This window comes from Parambassis ranga, chromosome 22 (genome assembly GCF_900634625.1).
Source record: "Parambassis ranga chromosome 22, fParRan2.1, whole genome shotgun sequence".
Lineage (NCBI taxonomy): Eukaryota > Metazoa > Chordata > Actinopteri > Ambassidae > Parambassis > Parambassis ranga.
Genome location: NC_041042.1, coordinates 9,952,696 through 9,969,390, shown reverse-complemented (window position 1 = coordinate 9,969,390; position 16,695 = coordinate 9,952,696). Strand labels below are relative to the sequence as shown.

The 16,695-nt window shown below is 41.9% G+C and overlaps 1 protein-coding gene across 1 annotated transcript in view; it reads left to right on the top strand.

Annotated features, from left to right (window-relative positions):
- dlgap2a (discs, large (Drosophila) homolog-associated protein 2a) overlaps positions 1–16,695 on the top strand; it is a 110,735-nt gene that overhangs the window by 44,493 nt on the left and 49,547 nt on the right. The window contains exon 2 of the mRNA XM_028395159.1: positions 9,273–9,305. The gene's annotated coding sequence lies outside the window, so the exon portion shown is untranslated. The remainder of the gene's footprint in view (positions 1–9,272; positions 9,306–16,695) is intronic.

Here is a 16,695-nt window from a genome sequence, read left to right as displayed (position 1 = left end):
AGAGCAAAAAAGAGCTGTACTGTTGTTGCTAGGCTACAAGGGGACAGGGAGGATCTCCAAAGAATTCCTCCATTATGAATTGTCACATTAGATGGCCTTTAGCATTTAGGTGTTTTTGAAGTCATCACTTTGAGCTACACATCTAGAGAAATAAAAGCATTTCTGCACTGCTACATGCTGTACTGCAGTTGCTGGGTTTTCCCCAGTATACCTTTTATATTAGAGCGGATGCAGATGAATGGGGCCAAACCTGTGTCAGCTTTGTTCTGACCTTTTGGCTTTTGCACTGTAAGCATTTGTCCCCATGAGCCTCCCCTTCAGCAGCTAACACGTACATCTGGTAAAGAGTAGTAGTTATATTATCTTTCTATCGTGCTGCTGTGACACTGTTTTCAAGCTCCACTGACAGCAGAGGGGACATAAGGAGGGAGGTGGTTACAAGCAGCTTAACGATAACAGGTCAGTGGCAGTAACAACACGCTGCAGGGAAAGCCCAGTGAACAGTGTGATAGTGTTTACGTTTGTTCACTAGGCGTCAGTGTGTGGAAACACATCCTTATGCATTCAATATGGTCAAGACAAACACCTTTCTGTGGACCATCAAGCATGATGTATGTGTGTGGGTGTTAGGTTCCCTGAATCCAGCCAGAGATATTCCTTCCAGATATACCAGATATCCCTTTCTTATTTCCTCTTTCCTACCTGCCTAAGACCAATGGCAAGTTGATATTGATCTTTTGTACCTTTCCTATTTGAAGTCCATTTGTTATTTTTGTAGCTGACAAAGCCCACAATATTGTATTGAATTTATTTGTTATTCATGGCATTGAGACTTGTCCCCGTCTACCTTTGCTACAAATGCACCGCTCTCAGATGTTGCCTCAAGCAGAGTGCACTGATATATTTTTGTTGATAATGGAGCACTTCGGTTACCTTCAGGTAAATGAAGTGTTTTGCCAGCCTTTAACTTACTCCTTGGGATTATAACTTAGGTGTACTCAATCACTTACCTATCACTTTGAACAGTGTTGTTTAAGCAGCAGGCGGCTGAAAACCTACTGCACACACCCGAAACAGCAAAAAGTAGTGATCATACAGGAACATTTAGAAGCTAAAGAGCCAGATGTTTCCTCCCAGAGTTGGTAAAAAAAACAGAACTGAAACACTTGCAATCATTGTGTGACCATAAAAAATACAAATGAGCTTTTATTTATAAGGGAACTTACATATCATGTAGATTTGGGTGATGTGCAAATCCTGATGATCAACTGCCTGAAGGGATGTGACATGCATTTTTCTCTGTTATGGCAAAGTTGTAAAAGTCTACAGCTGTGAATTTTGTGTGTTTTAGTTGCATTGTGGGCAATATAGCCTCAGCAACCTCAGTGTTCTTTGAAAAATAGTTTCAACACATTTTTTAACATGTATTTTGTTCTGCTTATCTGTATATGCTTGGTTTAGATGATTTGCTGTTAGCAAAGCCGCCCTGCCTAGATGCATTTACTAGTTAACACAGAGACAGGAACACCCGGCACAGATCCAATATGGCCACCCAGTGACATGGCTGACCAGGTGTTAGACACATCGTACGCTGCCTCTGGGCTTGCTTTGTCTGCTTGATCCTCATGGTCCATTAGATCCATTCTAGGAGATGGAGCATAATGCAATACCCTGGGCAGTACTTGTAAAGCACACACAGACACACATACCGTATCCACACACACCCACACACAACTACATCTGTACGTTCCCTGGTGGAGCAGTCTGAGCCAAAGGCAGCAGGTGCATAGCTGCTGAAGTCTGTTGTGTGTAGATGCTGGGTGCCAATCCTTCATCGTTACACAGACAGCCAATCACGTGGAACAATGCTGTGACATTATGGTGACATGGAGAAAGACAGAGGGAGTTTAGGCGGAGGTGGAGGACGAGGGAAGGGGTGTTTATCTGTCATGCTAGTTGTTGGATGAATCTGCATCCAACACGTGGGGCGTTTGGCTGTTTGAAGTTTCTTTTGATTTTATATTTTTTGGCAAAATCTTAGTGAACAGTTGATCAGCAGCATGTGTGGTTGTTTAGCAAAGAGGATGAGTCATCACTCATCTGTGCAGGTCGTGACCTCCTTTGGATGTGCGTGAGAAAGAGAGGACTAATCAGAAATCAAAAGGCTTGTCTTCACCTTGAATGTCTCCTCCTCTGTGAAGTTTTTAAAGTGAATTGTGTTTTTGTTTGCAGTGACAGCATATGGTGCCTAAAGAGGAATACACACACACACACACACACACACACTTTGATATCTGATGCTGCTGAGCGTGCTGATAGCCAGAAGAGTTTTCTTTAAAGAGTGAATAGTCAGGCGGGGTGATTTATCAGTAAATGCTCTCAGTCACTTCCACTCTCTCCATCTCTCCATCCTTCCTCCTCTCTCCCTCGCTCCCCCTCTCTTCCCCTTCCATGTCCCTCAGTGTAAAATATGAGCACAGCAGCCCTATAAATCTGGACAGGAGATAATGAGAGTTGGTCTCCTCAGTCCAGTAGGCCACCAGCCAGGCTCGGTGCCAGTGACATCATCCTTAGGGAAAGCAAGCAGATTGATGAGTGCAGTGACACTATGCCATTGCTTTTGAGACAGACACACATTTGTATATGCACACACTTCAAGTCCCTTCACATTCAAAAGTGTATATACGTGTGTGTGTGTGTGTGTGTGTGTGTGTGTGGAGAAACATGAAATTTGGCTTTAGATTGCATCTATTTACATTATGATACTCACATAAAGTCATGTAGCAGATAAAATAAGCTGGGTCTGTCTTATTATGTTGTCCCATTGAAGTGAAACTGACTACATTCCCTTAATTTCTCCTCCACATGTCCTCAGGATAAACTGTGATAATCATGTTAATGAAGCATGATTTTACCAGCTGCTGCTATTATGTGAAAATTACAAAAAGTTACCAAGAACGTGATACTTCTCAGATACTTCTCAGATCTGCTGTAGTGACATTACAGGCCATATTCACTGCTAATAAGGTTAGCATGCTAGAAAACTGTGATGTAAACATTATAAACATCATTGCTTAACATAGTTATTGTGAGCCTAATTAATTATTGACATTTAAAATTGAATGGCTAGCTTGAATGGAGAGTGCGCACACTCTGAGTGCCTCCGAGATGGTGTTGCAACACCTATGAAAATCATCTTTATTTACAAGGGCATGTAGCAGTTTTCAGATATATCTACCAGTTTCTGCCAGTCCAGCCTAAAACACAGCCTAGGTGTCTTGAAATGCTGTGTGGACACTAGTCATAAACACAGCATTGATCCAGCACCTCAAAACCAGACTGTGCACATGCGGATGTATCAGTCCTGCAGGTGTGTGCTGTGAATCCGGTAAGTATATAGTACGTAGTCAATACTCTGCACATTTCTCTTTGTAATATTTAATTATCCAGCCCCAAAAACGTTTTGCAGAAAAATATGCGTTAAAATTAGGTCATTTTTTTTTCTACTGCTGGGCCTGATTTTTCTAAAACAAAGTCTGCCTGCAGAGAGATGGCTTTCCACTTTAAACCAAATTACTTTCTTCAATCAACTCTCATTTTCTGGATACAAATGGAATAATTTGATAGAATCCATCTTGTTCCATAATTGAAAATTACTGAAAGAAGGAAAACTCCATTGGAAACATACAGAGGCACAGTTTGTGGTTTCAAGCCACACACACACACACAACACACATGCCTAAAGAGAACAATACACAATGTACTTCCCTGTCTTTTTCCCCCCTTTCTCCCAGTGTGTCCTCTCTGTGTGTCTTGTTTACTTTGTATCTACAAAACTAAAATGTCTAAATGAATAAGAATAATAGACAGTAGCCTCAGTACTACTGTCACCGTCTGCTTTTCTGTTACCATGTCTACTGCTATTGAGCGCAGGGTTGTGCATGTTGGGGGCAATGAGCTGCAGTAGCGCTTGACAATGATTACGTTTATTGATTCTTATCAATAACATTTACGAAACATCAACCAAGGATTTTTCACAAGTGATTTGTTATATCTGTACGCAAGTCCTATTCATTTATGTGAGGAAGTGACGTTTGTTGAGAGAACTGCATTTAAAATGATGAGTCACTTTTTTATCCGTCCCATTCAATAACTTCAGAGTCTGTCAAATTTATGTCACCTTTACATCATCTGATCTTGGCTACACTGTGGACAGTTACATATAACTGACTCGGAGTTAGAGTTAAGAAGAGCATAAATGGGAGGATGAAGTGAGCAAAGATGACGTGCAGGTGTAGGTGAAGGAGAAGTGAGGGACGTGTCATTGATAGCTTCCCCCTCCCCGTCCATCAGCAGGTGTCAATATGGCCATCTACGAGGCTGAGCACTCCTGATAGATGCTCCAGTGAGACAGAGGGGCTGCTGGGGCGTGAAGGAGGCCATCAATATCCTCTCTGTACAAGTCTGCCTGTCTACTTCTGTCTATACACTCCTCTTTCTCTTTGTCCTGCTGTCATTTTCCATCTGTCGAACCTCGCTTGTCCTTCTCCTTTACACATCCACCAATGACAAGCAAGTAAATCACTCAAACATGGCCTCACCATTATACTGTAATCCAAAAAATATGTATCTCCCTTTTCCTTTCAACTCCCGTCTCCTCCTGGGAGTCAAGAGGAACCGCCTATATATCTGATCCAGTGCCCTTGGGGTAGCTAGAAAAAACGAGTGATGTTTTACCTCTTGCTCTTTTTACAACCACCCCCCCATCCCTTCTTCCACCAAATCCATCCCTTCCACTCCCTGACTGTGTCTGTTTTCTTTTTTTTTGCCTGTTATCGTCACAGTCAGGCTGTTATGTGTGAGGCTCAGGGACCAACATGGGAAACAAGCTGCTAAACGAAATGTTGCCTCACATGTGCAAAAACCCACAGTGTGTCCATCCACATGCAGTGCTACAGTACACAGTGTGCGTCTTTGCACACTCTGTACAAGCATTCAACAATATACACAATCATATTCTGCACAGTTGAGCTTTAATGGCACAAACAACACAGGTGAAAATACTTTAGGCAGCTGAATCCCAGATGAACAGACCTGTAAGTTCCCCTTTTCTCTTTCCCTATCCAACAAGGGCAAATGTTATTCCTCGCATGGTGCACTGTTCTTGTCTAATCTGCTATTGTTGAGTATCTCACTGTACTATGATCACATAATGGAAGGACGAGACTTCCTTATTCCCATGGAGTCTCCTCCCATCTCTCTGTGGTCCCCAGTCACTATTACCTAACCATCTAGAGATCCCTCCAGTAGTGGAGACGTGTTAACTCAGACATATACCTTTTTGCAATTTAGCCTTAGACCTATGCATTGGATTGTTAAGATCTGTTATAAACCTTTCATTGCAATAAGATGTGCTTGCCTCAAGGATGAGTGTGCTGCACGAGCACACGCGTACCCACACAAAGACAGATTTCGTGACTAGATGGGATACATCTTGACGTGTGATGGCTTTTTTACTCGCCACGGAATGACAGTGTTTGTCTGTAACTGAAGGTCGCGCTTAGATCCCCGTGCCCACGTCACACTCCACCCCCACCACTTCTTCAGCATAGGACTAAAAGCTTTTTTTTTGTACGCACCTTGCTTTTTCAAACACTGACTTGATTTCAAACACTTACTGTTTGATGTCAGACTCCTGCTGTTTCCTTTCCAGCAAGGGTATAATAACAGTATTTTAACAATGAGGTTTCTGATCCCTGTTGTGGTCTTAAAAAGTGATATTTGTAGTTTCATTATCTGATGTTAATCCTGCCTTTAAGTCGGTGTACTGGGGATATTTTATGACTTTAGTTTGATGTTGTTTGGAGACATGAAGCATTTGAAGTGTGGCATATTTCTGGCTTTACACAATGTAGTACTACAGATTATGAATTTCTTTACCTCTCATTCACCTTTCTTTATTAAGGTTTGAAATTAGAGGAGCCTTTCTAGTAAGCAGTAAAAATTGGCTCATTGGTTGTTGGCATTAGGGACATATTAAGATAAGATAAAAACTTTAATAATATTTAATTGAGTATAATATCTAATTTTAATCAAAGAATTGTTTCCTTATAACGCATAATCAGTTTTATGTACATTCATTTTTACAACCTAGGTTGTTCGTGTACAGTGTCTAATTTGTTTATTGTGTGACAGTGCAGTGTAATTAGACCCTGAAGAGGCAAGTAGAGCTTATACAGGCAGGCTGATGAGCTCTCCTCCAGCCTTGCGCTCAGCACAACGTCTCCTCTGAGAAGTGCTAGATCAGCTCCAGAGGGAGGCTGCATGTACGCAGGGGGCCCCGCTGAAGATAGATTGTGCCAGTCAAAGGGAAGGTAAACTGAAATTGGTGACCGTCCGCACAGATAAGGGTAGAAGCTGGTGTGAGGGCGTGGGAGTGTGTTGCTCTTGCGATGTACATTTCTGAAAGTTTATCTTTGTGAGCGTGTGGTCATGCCTGTGAGTACACAATTGTGTTGGTTCATCTGTGTCGGCACACATCTGTATGAGCTGTTCGTTACTGTGTACTTTCCTTTATTGTCTACCTATTGACCGTGCTCCAATAAACAAGCCTTTATTTGGCTTGTGCTTCACACTTGGTGTGTCGCACAACTCAAACACAACAAACAAACAGAGTTTATATGCTGTTCCTTCGCTTAAATCCCAAGTGATCACTAAAAACTCCCTAAACAAAGTTTTTATCTTATCACACCTGCCGTATTGCACTGCACAGTTTCTATGCTCCATCTCACCTTGCTTTATATAACCTTGTGTGTTTTCTAAGAGACACAGCATTCTTGTGAGGAAAAAAAACTTTAGTGCTAGCTAATTAGCACCTGTATCTCTCACACATCATATGATCAGAAGAAAGGGAGAGCAGGCAGTGAAGGAAAAAGCGCGAGGGTAAAAGAGTGATCAGCCGCTGGGGAAGGTGTGAGCAAGCTGCGCTGATATGGAAATGAAGGCTTTAATTATGGATGAATACATTATCAGATCAAGGATAAGGATTTGCTCAGTGCGTATGTTGTGGTCGGTGATTGGCTGATACCAGGGGACACCACAGACCCTTGTGAATATCTGTGTTTGTAGTCAAGACTCAAGGCTAATAAGAGGGCCATTCAGCTATAGGATGAATACATTGGTAGTTTTGTTTTCAGGTTAACATTAGGTTAGGTTTTTAGCTACGAAAAGAGGTCAGTAACCTTTCCAGGCATAAAATAAGTTTTGTTTTTAAAGTGCAAAAGATATGTTACACCTTTAGTGTGAGGTGTTTTTTTTTCCCTGGGGTTATATGCAACCATTGAGTGTATATGTCATATCACTTTTTCTGATAAAGATTCACTCTTTTCAGACCAGCCTAAATCTACTTAGATTGCAGAAAGAGATTAAAAGAATCCAAACCTTGTGTAATTCTCTTTCCATAGTGACCCAAATGAGCACTTTTTTGCCTTTAGCTAAAAAACAGACATGTAATAAGTTTTGTTGACGGCTGCAAGCTGGCAGCCACTTTACACCTCCAATTGGAAAGCAAATGAGAATTACCCAAGAACAGTTCCCATACTGTAAAAACTGTCTGCCCAAGATCAATATGCGCTGCAAACAGGGAAATTCTAGAGTGCTTTAAATTCAAACAGGCAGGACAAATTAATAGAGCCAATTGCTTTGACTCTGTGGAATTGTACTGTGGGGAGTGGGAGGTAAAAAAAAGCCTAATTAAACCAGTAAATTCTCTCTAGGCTGCTACTCCTGTCCACCACTGAGACGTTTAACCCAACAAACCTGTCCAAAAAACGGACGTGACAATTCACAAAATCTCTTGCAGTGTGACAATAGGATTTGATTTCAATGTTTCTGTGTGGTGTTTGCAGTGTTCCCAGCCTGTGTGTAGTGCAGAGTAGTCTGACAGCACTGGAGACTAAATCACAGTGCTTGGCTTTTTGATGTACACTTATGTACAGTGGAGAGACGCATTTTATTTTATAAGAGAGGAGCTCTGAATGAGCAATGCAGCCATGTCAAGTACCAGTGGGCAGTTTTGTGACAAGATAAACGCGAGGCTGCACTTTACAACCTGTGTCCTCACCGCATTCTACCCATGAGCAAGGTCACCTGGGGAGAGGAAGAGTAGAAAGTGCAGCACTTTTGGTGCTTTGAGTATTTGCGTTTGTGTTCCTATGGATGTGCTTATTTGAACCATTAAAAGAGCTGCCCCACCAAGATAAGTCATGAGTCTGAGGTTGCTGCTGAAATAATTAAGCATCCTAATTAGTTATGATTAGACGAAGGAGAGCCTCAGCATTTAAAAAGCAACAACAACAAAAACATGACCTCCTTTGGCCACTACTGCATCAGGGAGAAAAGACAAACAGTGACACACCACAGCTGTTTTGGGGCCATATGTGGAAAGCCTCGGGACATAATGCTCATTTTCATGATGGTTTTGCTCATTATGCCCACTGTCTGTCTCTGAAAAACAAACCCATTTAATCATATTGTTTGTTTAAAAATCATCTTGCCACACTTTTCAGAGGCTGCCTACACTCTCTCCCCTCCTGGGAAACACTGATACTTCATCCATCAACACCCATATATTGACTGACATTTTTTGATCACTGCAATGCAGTGTGTATACTGTTATGTTTGCATGGGAGTAATAAGTCAGATAGCAACTATCTGACTTATTACTCCTATGTTGACTTTGTAAAGCATGTTGCATGTGAAGCCTGGTATACTGTTAAATTCAAATAATATAAAGGGACATCTATGTACCTCTTTTTTTGGCTTTAATTTAAATTTGAGCCTCACTCAGGTTTGCGTGTTCAATGGCACGCTGCATCTATGGCACATGACAGTGATGTATTGGGGCAATATGATTTCTTGTTATTCCCCCCCCCCCTCCTTTGATGCTTGTCTCTGCCTCGTTTTGTCTTTTTATGCAGCCGCATGTGGCTGATGGTCATATTATGCATGGTGGCTGAGTTTCTATTATGTTGCACATGAGTACTGCACTGTGAGGACATTAGAAGCACAGAAATGTTATCTGTTGTTTGTTCAGTTTTATTGTTTTTGTTTGTTTTTGACAGAGTGAGCAAGAAAGATTTTGAACCTTGTGTTGCAATACATTTTTACATAAAGGGCACATATGTTTGTCCCCACACACACACATGCTCCGACATTCACATATGTGTCGCCTCTATTAATCTCCTGTTTGTCTCTCTTTGGTCCTTGTTTAGAATCACAGTGCACACTGTGTGGTGAACCAGAAGGTGAGTGGGCCTCGCCATTCCCCAAAAGCTCTTGTCATCGTCATATCCCGCCTTGTTGTTTGCTGTTAGGGGAGGGTGGGAAGTGGAGCGGGGGCGACGCTTTGCTGTAGAGTCACTGTTCTTCAGTCTTCATCTTTTAGCAATGCAGCTACGGAATCTGGGGGCTTTAGGTTTCATGTCAAAGACAAAAAAAATAACAATATGTGCATAGATAGATTGAGTCCTCCTGGCTTAAACATCAGCTCTGCACATTTTAAATGTGTAGCATAGGGTAGGTAAACAAAATGTGATCCCAGGAGGCAGCCATCTTTATGCACTACTGACATGATTGATTGACAGCATGAAGGCTGAAGGGCACGTCTTCAGCCTGCTGACTAACCACATGTGCCTCTGCTTCTCTCATCTCATTGAATGTTACCGTTTGTATATTTGTCCGTTCATGTGTGTGTAACATGTTTGTGCAGCGTTTAAATGACTAAAAGCTGCTTAGCTTGTGAGCCTGCCCCTAGATTAAGTGCTCTTCTCATGCTTCTAAAACCGAATTCTCCATCTTCATCAAGTGCATACATTCCAGTATGTCTCTTGCCATTTCATTCCCTTCTCTTTGCATGGATTACATTCAGGCAGTGATCGTTCCTCTCTGGTGTCTCTGCTCAGCTGGGTTTCATCTGTTTTTTTTGTTCTTGGATTTCATCTCCTGCTGTTACTGACAGTCTTACTAAACAAAAGTGACCAGAAATCACTTATGAATACAACAGTAGCTCCCAGCTTTTTTTTTGCTTTTGTTTTTTTTTTTTTTTTTTTTTGCATTTTGCAGTGGAGGGACAAATCTAGGAATAAGCCTGGATCATGTTCAGTGATGGGCTCAGTGACAGATATGATATTTCCCTCTGGACTTAACCTTGTCCAGGAATCATCCATGTGCCTCTAAGCTCAATAGGCATTATTCTGTGTCTCAAAAATCAATGGCGCTCTCTCTGCTTTGCTTGATTGGATTAAGACGTAATCAAATCGAGCATGATAACGGTGTTCTTGTGACCTTCTCCACTGAGACAGGCAGGGAGGGGAGGGGAGGGGAGGCCCGAGGGAAGGACAGGGACTGTGTTTTCATGCATGTGTATGGTATTTCATGACAGCGTGTGGAGCTGGGCAGAAGGGAGTTCCCCAGGCACTAATGTTGTATAGGGCATCAGGGCCATGGTGCTGCAGGGAGAAGCATGGTGTTCCCTGAACCTCCACCGGGAGAAATCTGCCCTGGAGAGCAGGTGTGTGGAGCCTAAGTGGGAGGTGTTCAGAATGGTTGTGTTAAATGAGAAATCTAGAGAATGAGTGCTTTCTTGAATACAGACCAAAATGTATCTGAAGCTCAAAGTATTTATTTGATGTGATTTGATGGGGCTTAGAGCTGCATCAAGGGCTACTTTCAAGACAGGGAGGTTTACAGGGATTGACTTATATCTTGATCCAGCCTCAAGTGGCCACAAGAGAATTTCAAGTTTTTGGCACTCCTGTGTTGGCTTCGTTTTTCACCCCCGAAGGTTGCAGCTTATGGTTACACTTGAAAATGATGTTGAAAACACAAAAAAAACAGGTGAGAGTAAACTGAAACCCTAAAGGCCTTGTAAAACAGCAAGCTACTTAGCTTAGCTTTAAAATCCCCTGTGCACATTTTACCTAATCGTATTTTCATGTTTGTCACCGGTCTCCAAACTTACCCAGCCCTTATCTCTGTGTCTGTGTGTTTGCTCTGGGAATTGTCAGAGAATAATTTAGTGCATTTACAAGGCCAACCAAGGCCTTATTGCCTGCAGGTGATAATCCTGCGAGAGAGACAGAGAGCGTGTGATGGTGTGAGGGAGAAGGATAGAAAGAGATTCAAGTGCAAACATGCACATTTGCATGTCTTGTTTCCTTGTCGTCGTGCAGAATGCTGAGCCAGGTGGAACATGCATCCTGGAACCTTATCTCATTAATAGGTACTTTACCTATGCGTAATCCTAGGTGGGAGTATACTGGTAAGAGGAAGTATATGTGTTGGTGGCTGCCAGTAAATGCTGTTAACAATGCTATAGAAATGTCTGCTTTGTAGTACGTAATCAAGTAATTAGTCATGCATCTGTTTTTTATTGCTTTAAGCAGTTTTGTCATACAGTCTAGATTATGCATAAGAGCATCCAATGCTAAAGGCGCAAGCTGTTTACTAAGCAAACTAAACTACTCTAGTAGAATATTTGTGTTTAGATCATGGATCTCTGATGCAATAAAGCCACATGTATTTTGTTTTATTTTAAAAGATGTATCAGATACAGCCTTCACCATAGGTCCCTAAATGTGTAACCAAAAGAAAGGCACCAAACAATGAGGATAGGAAAAATGCACTCAAATAAAACAGTGAAGCACTTTATGTGCAACACTGACAAAAAAAGAAAGGACATTTACTTAGCTGTGTCTGCAAACTATTCTTGCTGTAGATAGAAAAATCAGAGGTCTGAATAATAGCTATTATAAAGCAAGGGCAGGGAGGACACATTCATAGACGGGGTGGCCACACAAATATTATTAAAAAGTCACTTTACTCACCTTGGCTGATGCTCATTGACTTCAAACCTAAGAACTGAAAATGAAAGAAGTGAAGATTCAAAACAAAGACCTGTCAAGGCCTGGCACGTGGTGCCAGTCTTATTTTGCATGGGGACATAGAATTCACAGCTGTTTTTAAGTCAGAATTAGAGCTCTGTCCTTCAGCTGATGCGCTGCTGATGCATGACACTTTACTCACTGACAGAAAATGTGAGCAGGAGCATTTCATCATTAACCGGACCTTCACAGAGACCCTGAACTTCACAGCAAGGGGAGAGACAAGAAAAAAATGTTTGTGAGAAGAAGGGCATTGGAAGGCGGGTGTGTGACGTGCATCAGGGAGGGAAAGAGAGGAAGAGGGAAAGGATGACTGAGGAGTCTTATTCCTAGAAATGTTGTTTACTGAGCATTTGTTAGGCTAATTACATTATGATGGGGAGCTGGATAATGTTTTTTACAGCGTGATAGTGGTTGGGTAAATAGTGGACTTCAACACTGAAAACTGGTATCACAGTCTGAGACCCACAGATCTTTTATTATAATTCTGTCACAAGCTGTTGGAAAATTAGTAGCAACTGTCATTTCTCAAAAGCAGTGTTAGAGTGTTAGGATATAAAAAATCAAGCCTGAGGCAAAGAAATTCACAGACTGAGAGTGAAGCTCATCAGCGTTGCAGATAATTATTGTGTTTATAGGATAGTTTTGCCCTCAATATGATGCCCCACTAACAATGCCAAAAAGTCTTATGAACTAGAACGATTTTACCATTTTCACTTCTTACTCATTTTGTTGTTTCTACACAGTTAACAAACTGCACTTCATCAACACTGTATCTGGATGTCAGTGATGTTATATTGTGCAGCTGTGTCATATTCATGCATGGAGTTGTATCCTCAGGAGAGCAGGCTGCACTGTGGAGTTATGGGTAATATCATTACACCCTAATGCATATTCCCCTTGCACCCAGTATATTGAATTGGGCAGCATGGATTTTTAATTTTCGGAAAAACCATTTACATTGTATGCTGGCTAAATGAATAGGATGTGTCATGTGCCTGACTGCTGGCCAAGGTCAGTGTCCAATATGGCAGAGGCTTGTTAGTAGGTGCAAAGAGAGTACTGATGCTGTGCTTCATTCTGTAATACACAGGTGTAGCAGCCTACTCAGTGTTTTAGACAATGTAATGTTTTTTATTCTTGTGATGATGTTTGTACTGGTAAATAAATAAAATAGTGATTTTATGTTCAAATTGTGACTCGTGGGGCAGGTGGTAGAGCGGTTATTCACTAACTGGTTGGTGGTTCGATCCCCCACCCTGGCTGCATGCTGACATGTGGCAAGACGCTTGAGGTACAAGCACCTTCAGTACTTTTGAGTAGGTAGAAAAAAGACTTGACTTCTGCTGTTCAAATGATCAACAATTTTACAGCGTGAATAGCATAGCAATCGTTTGCAAAGATTTACCCCAGGGGTGTTTGAGCACACACATTTTTATGATTTTGTTCTGTTTTACATAAAGGTGGGTGACCTGAGTACTGTGCTATCGAGTAGTGTTATCCCTGCAGTCAGTGTTACCCCCAACTTAGGCAATAGGCTTCTGCATACTATCTACTTCACCTACTATGAGAGAAAACAAGTAGGGACTTTTCTTTTTCTCCAAATGCACCTCCTTTCTTCTGATTGAAGCTTGCTGAGTTGACATTACAACATTATTACAATATTTCTGTTTCTGTTGCTTGAGTTGGCATATTCAAACTTTGGCCTTCAGTTTGGCATGTCGTGTCTCCCAGCATAGATCTTATGCTGCAGCTTTGCCAGCCTTTGCCAGCAGATCTGGCTGTGCTCCATGCACCATACTGTACGCAGTCAGGAAGCCAAGCAGCCTGATGGCCAACAGGGCAACATTAGATTGCAGCGTTGTTCCCAGCCCTGGGAGGCCAACACAGTGTTTCAGCAGCTTGGTGTTTGAGAGGATGGCAAAGCTGCAGCTCTGTGTCACTAACAGCCATCCAAGAGCGAAACAGAAGGAGTAAACGGTGAGAGAAAAAAGAAAATATACCATCTGAAGATTGCCTGCAGCTGACCAGTGAAGTGGGATTTAGAAAACATGCTATTTAAACTGCAAGCATTTTTCACCCCTTCACCAGATGCCAAGGAAAAGTGCAGCAGGCGGTCAATCCTTTGAGCTTATCACAAGTAGCCAAAGTTGCTCTCTTTGCTTTTTCGACCCCTTGTTCTCTTTTCAGAGAAGGACACATGGAGAGTCATGAAACCAGCACTTTGTCACTCACACTTCTGATGCTATCGTCCCTCACTTTGATATATTTACTCTTATTATTAGCCTTCACTACATTGGAAATGAATTTTTAATGACTTGGGAAGAGCCTACCAGTTAGGTACGTGACAAAATCTTATCAGGCAAATGTAATGAAGGAGGCCATGAGCTGAGAGTTGTGGCAGTTTGCTGGCACTGCCTTAGATATTACATGCCATCTAATCTAGCTTCAGTTTGAGTGCAGGCATGACAAATGTGTGGGGATGCAACTGTTGGGGAGATTGAAATGGAACACCTATCCCTCTCTCACACCTATCCCTCTCTCACACTCCGCTGCCATTGATCTGTCTGCTTCTGAGTCAAAGCCAGGAATTCCAAAATCAGTGGCTGGAGTAATGAGAAGGCAAAGATAGTGAGAGGCCTTCAGCAGCCTTCACAGAAGTTGATCAGAGTTACTGACTGTATTTCTCACTCCACCACTATTAGTATTTTGTCCCTGCATTGTTCAGTGCACACCCAATCAGGCTGCAGGTCAGTTTAAGCTGTGTGTGTTTGTCTCCCATGTGAGTACCTGTCCAGGTAATGCCTGCAGGGGGAGCGCACACGGAGCAGCTCTGCTCTGGTGCTCAAAGAATCCTGGTGTAGCAAGGGGAAAAGCTTGACATCACTCCGGGCAAAAGACTGATGAGCAGCAAAATATAGGGGGAAAGTTTCAACTAACTCAGAGGGGATTGTCTTTTTTTAATGATATGAAAGCTCCTATTTATGACTCACTTAAAAAGCACAGAGAGAATTTGTTCGAAAAATTCAATTCTTTATTCCAGTGAGATCACTCACAAATGAAGATATCCTCAAATATTTGAATCATTATCGTCCATGAGCATCATGTTCCGAGGCAAAACACTTTAGAATTTATGGCTGTCTGTAACTTTGCTGTGGCTCATACGGTTTTATTGGGCTCTAGGGGTGATAACAACAGCAGCTGACCATCAGCATGCAAATAGTCTCATTACTTGGACAGCTCTGAGGAGCTGTGTGAAACATTGGCTGGGGGAGGTGTCATCACTCTGTTCATGGTGCAGGCATCATTCAGGTTTCCTCCTCAATGCCAACCACCTGAATATTTGGAACGATATGAGCAGCTATCAGAAGCAATGTGGCATAAACTGGACAAACCTAACACAATCACACCAAAGTCACACAACCTGATGGAAGAACATGAAGGAAAAACCCTGGAAGAAAAGTGTCTTCATGCATACACAGTGTATGGACCAATCACATACACAAAATCTGTCTAATATCTACAAACTGTGAAAATTAAATTGGTTTGACAGTTTGAAGTGGCAGTGAGTCATCCTCACCGTTGTCTAACACCCTGCTATCTGCTGACTGGTCTGAAACATCTCCCAGGCTGGGTGGATTTGCAGTCAATGTTCATCATGACTTGAATCCCATTTCTGTCATTTCTCATTTAAACTTGAGACCCCGTTGCATGGCTCTGTGTGGCTGTAAGTCAGAAGCAAATGTTCTGACAATCCCAGGCTCCCCCCTCCTTCTTCCCTCTGTGCCTTGTGACTATCATGCCCAAAATCATGCCAAAATCATGCCCAAAAGACCATACATGTTTTAGCTTCTGTACCATTTGCCCTCAAACCTGTTAATATAATAAACATTTTGATCTCTTGAACATTAGAAACCAATCAACAATGATCAAAATCATTGAATAATTACTAACAAAGCAAAGAAAATAGGGGGATCCAAGTCCTAAATGTCATTTTGTTATACATAATAGCTCTTATTTCGATACTGCAGATGAAGAATTCACACCGAGTAAGGACAATGAAACTGATTCAGGTATAATGACCCATATGAAAACATTCATTCCAAACAGAGTAAAAGTGGAGCAAGGGGTCAAATTCAGTGTCAAGTCTAATTGATCGTTAACATTTAGAATCAGGAAGAAAATTGTCTGTAATGAGGCGCCAGTCCTTCATGATTATGATGCCTTGTAAGCTGACTCCTTTTTTTCCTGTTTGTTTGCTCTCAGTCTCATTTCTCTCGTTCTCTCAGTTCATTTCCAACGCTGCAGTATGCGGCTCAAGACGGCAATTTTAGAACTCCTCTAATTGCAAGTAAATATCTCACTAGTGTCTACTAAATCAAAACCAAGAAAACACAGACACTTCCCAAATTGTATCTTGCTCTCTCTGTTTTCTGCCCTGCTTTTGTCCTCTTCTTAATATAAGTGTGCCCATTGCTTCACACTGCTGTGGTCATCAGTGCTGAGGTCCTCTCCCTCTGGGCGCTGCATCTTTCTTCAAAGTCCCTTATTAAAAACCCAAACCTGGCCTCTGGGAACCTCTTGCTATCTTTCCCCTTCACCACCTCTTTCTCTTTAAACACACACACACACATAAGGGCAAAGGTGGGAATTTCTCTCCGGTTTGTTCCGCCCAGTCAGGCATGAGCTCTTCACATTTTTCAGCAACAAGAACCAATTACTGTAATAAGACTCAAGAAATTCCCTTGCCGAA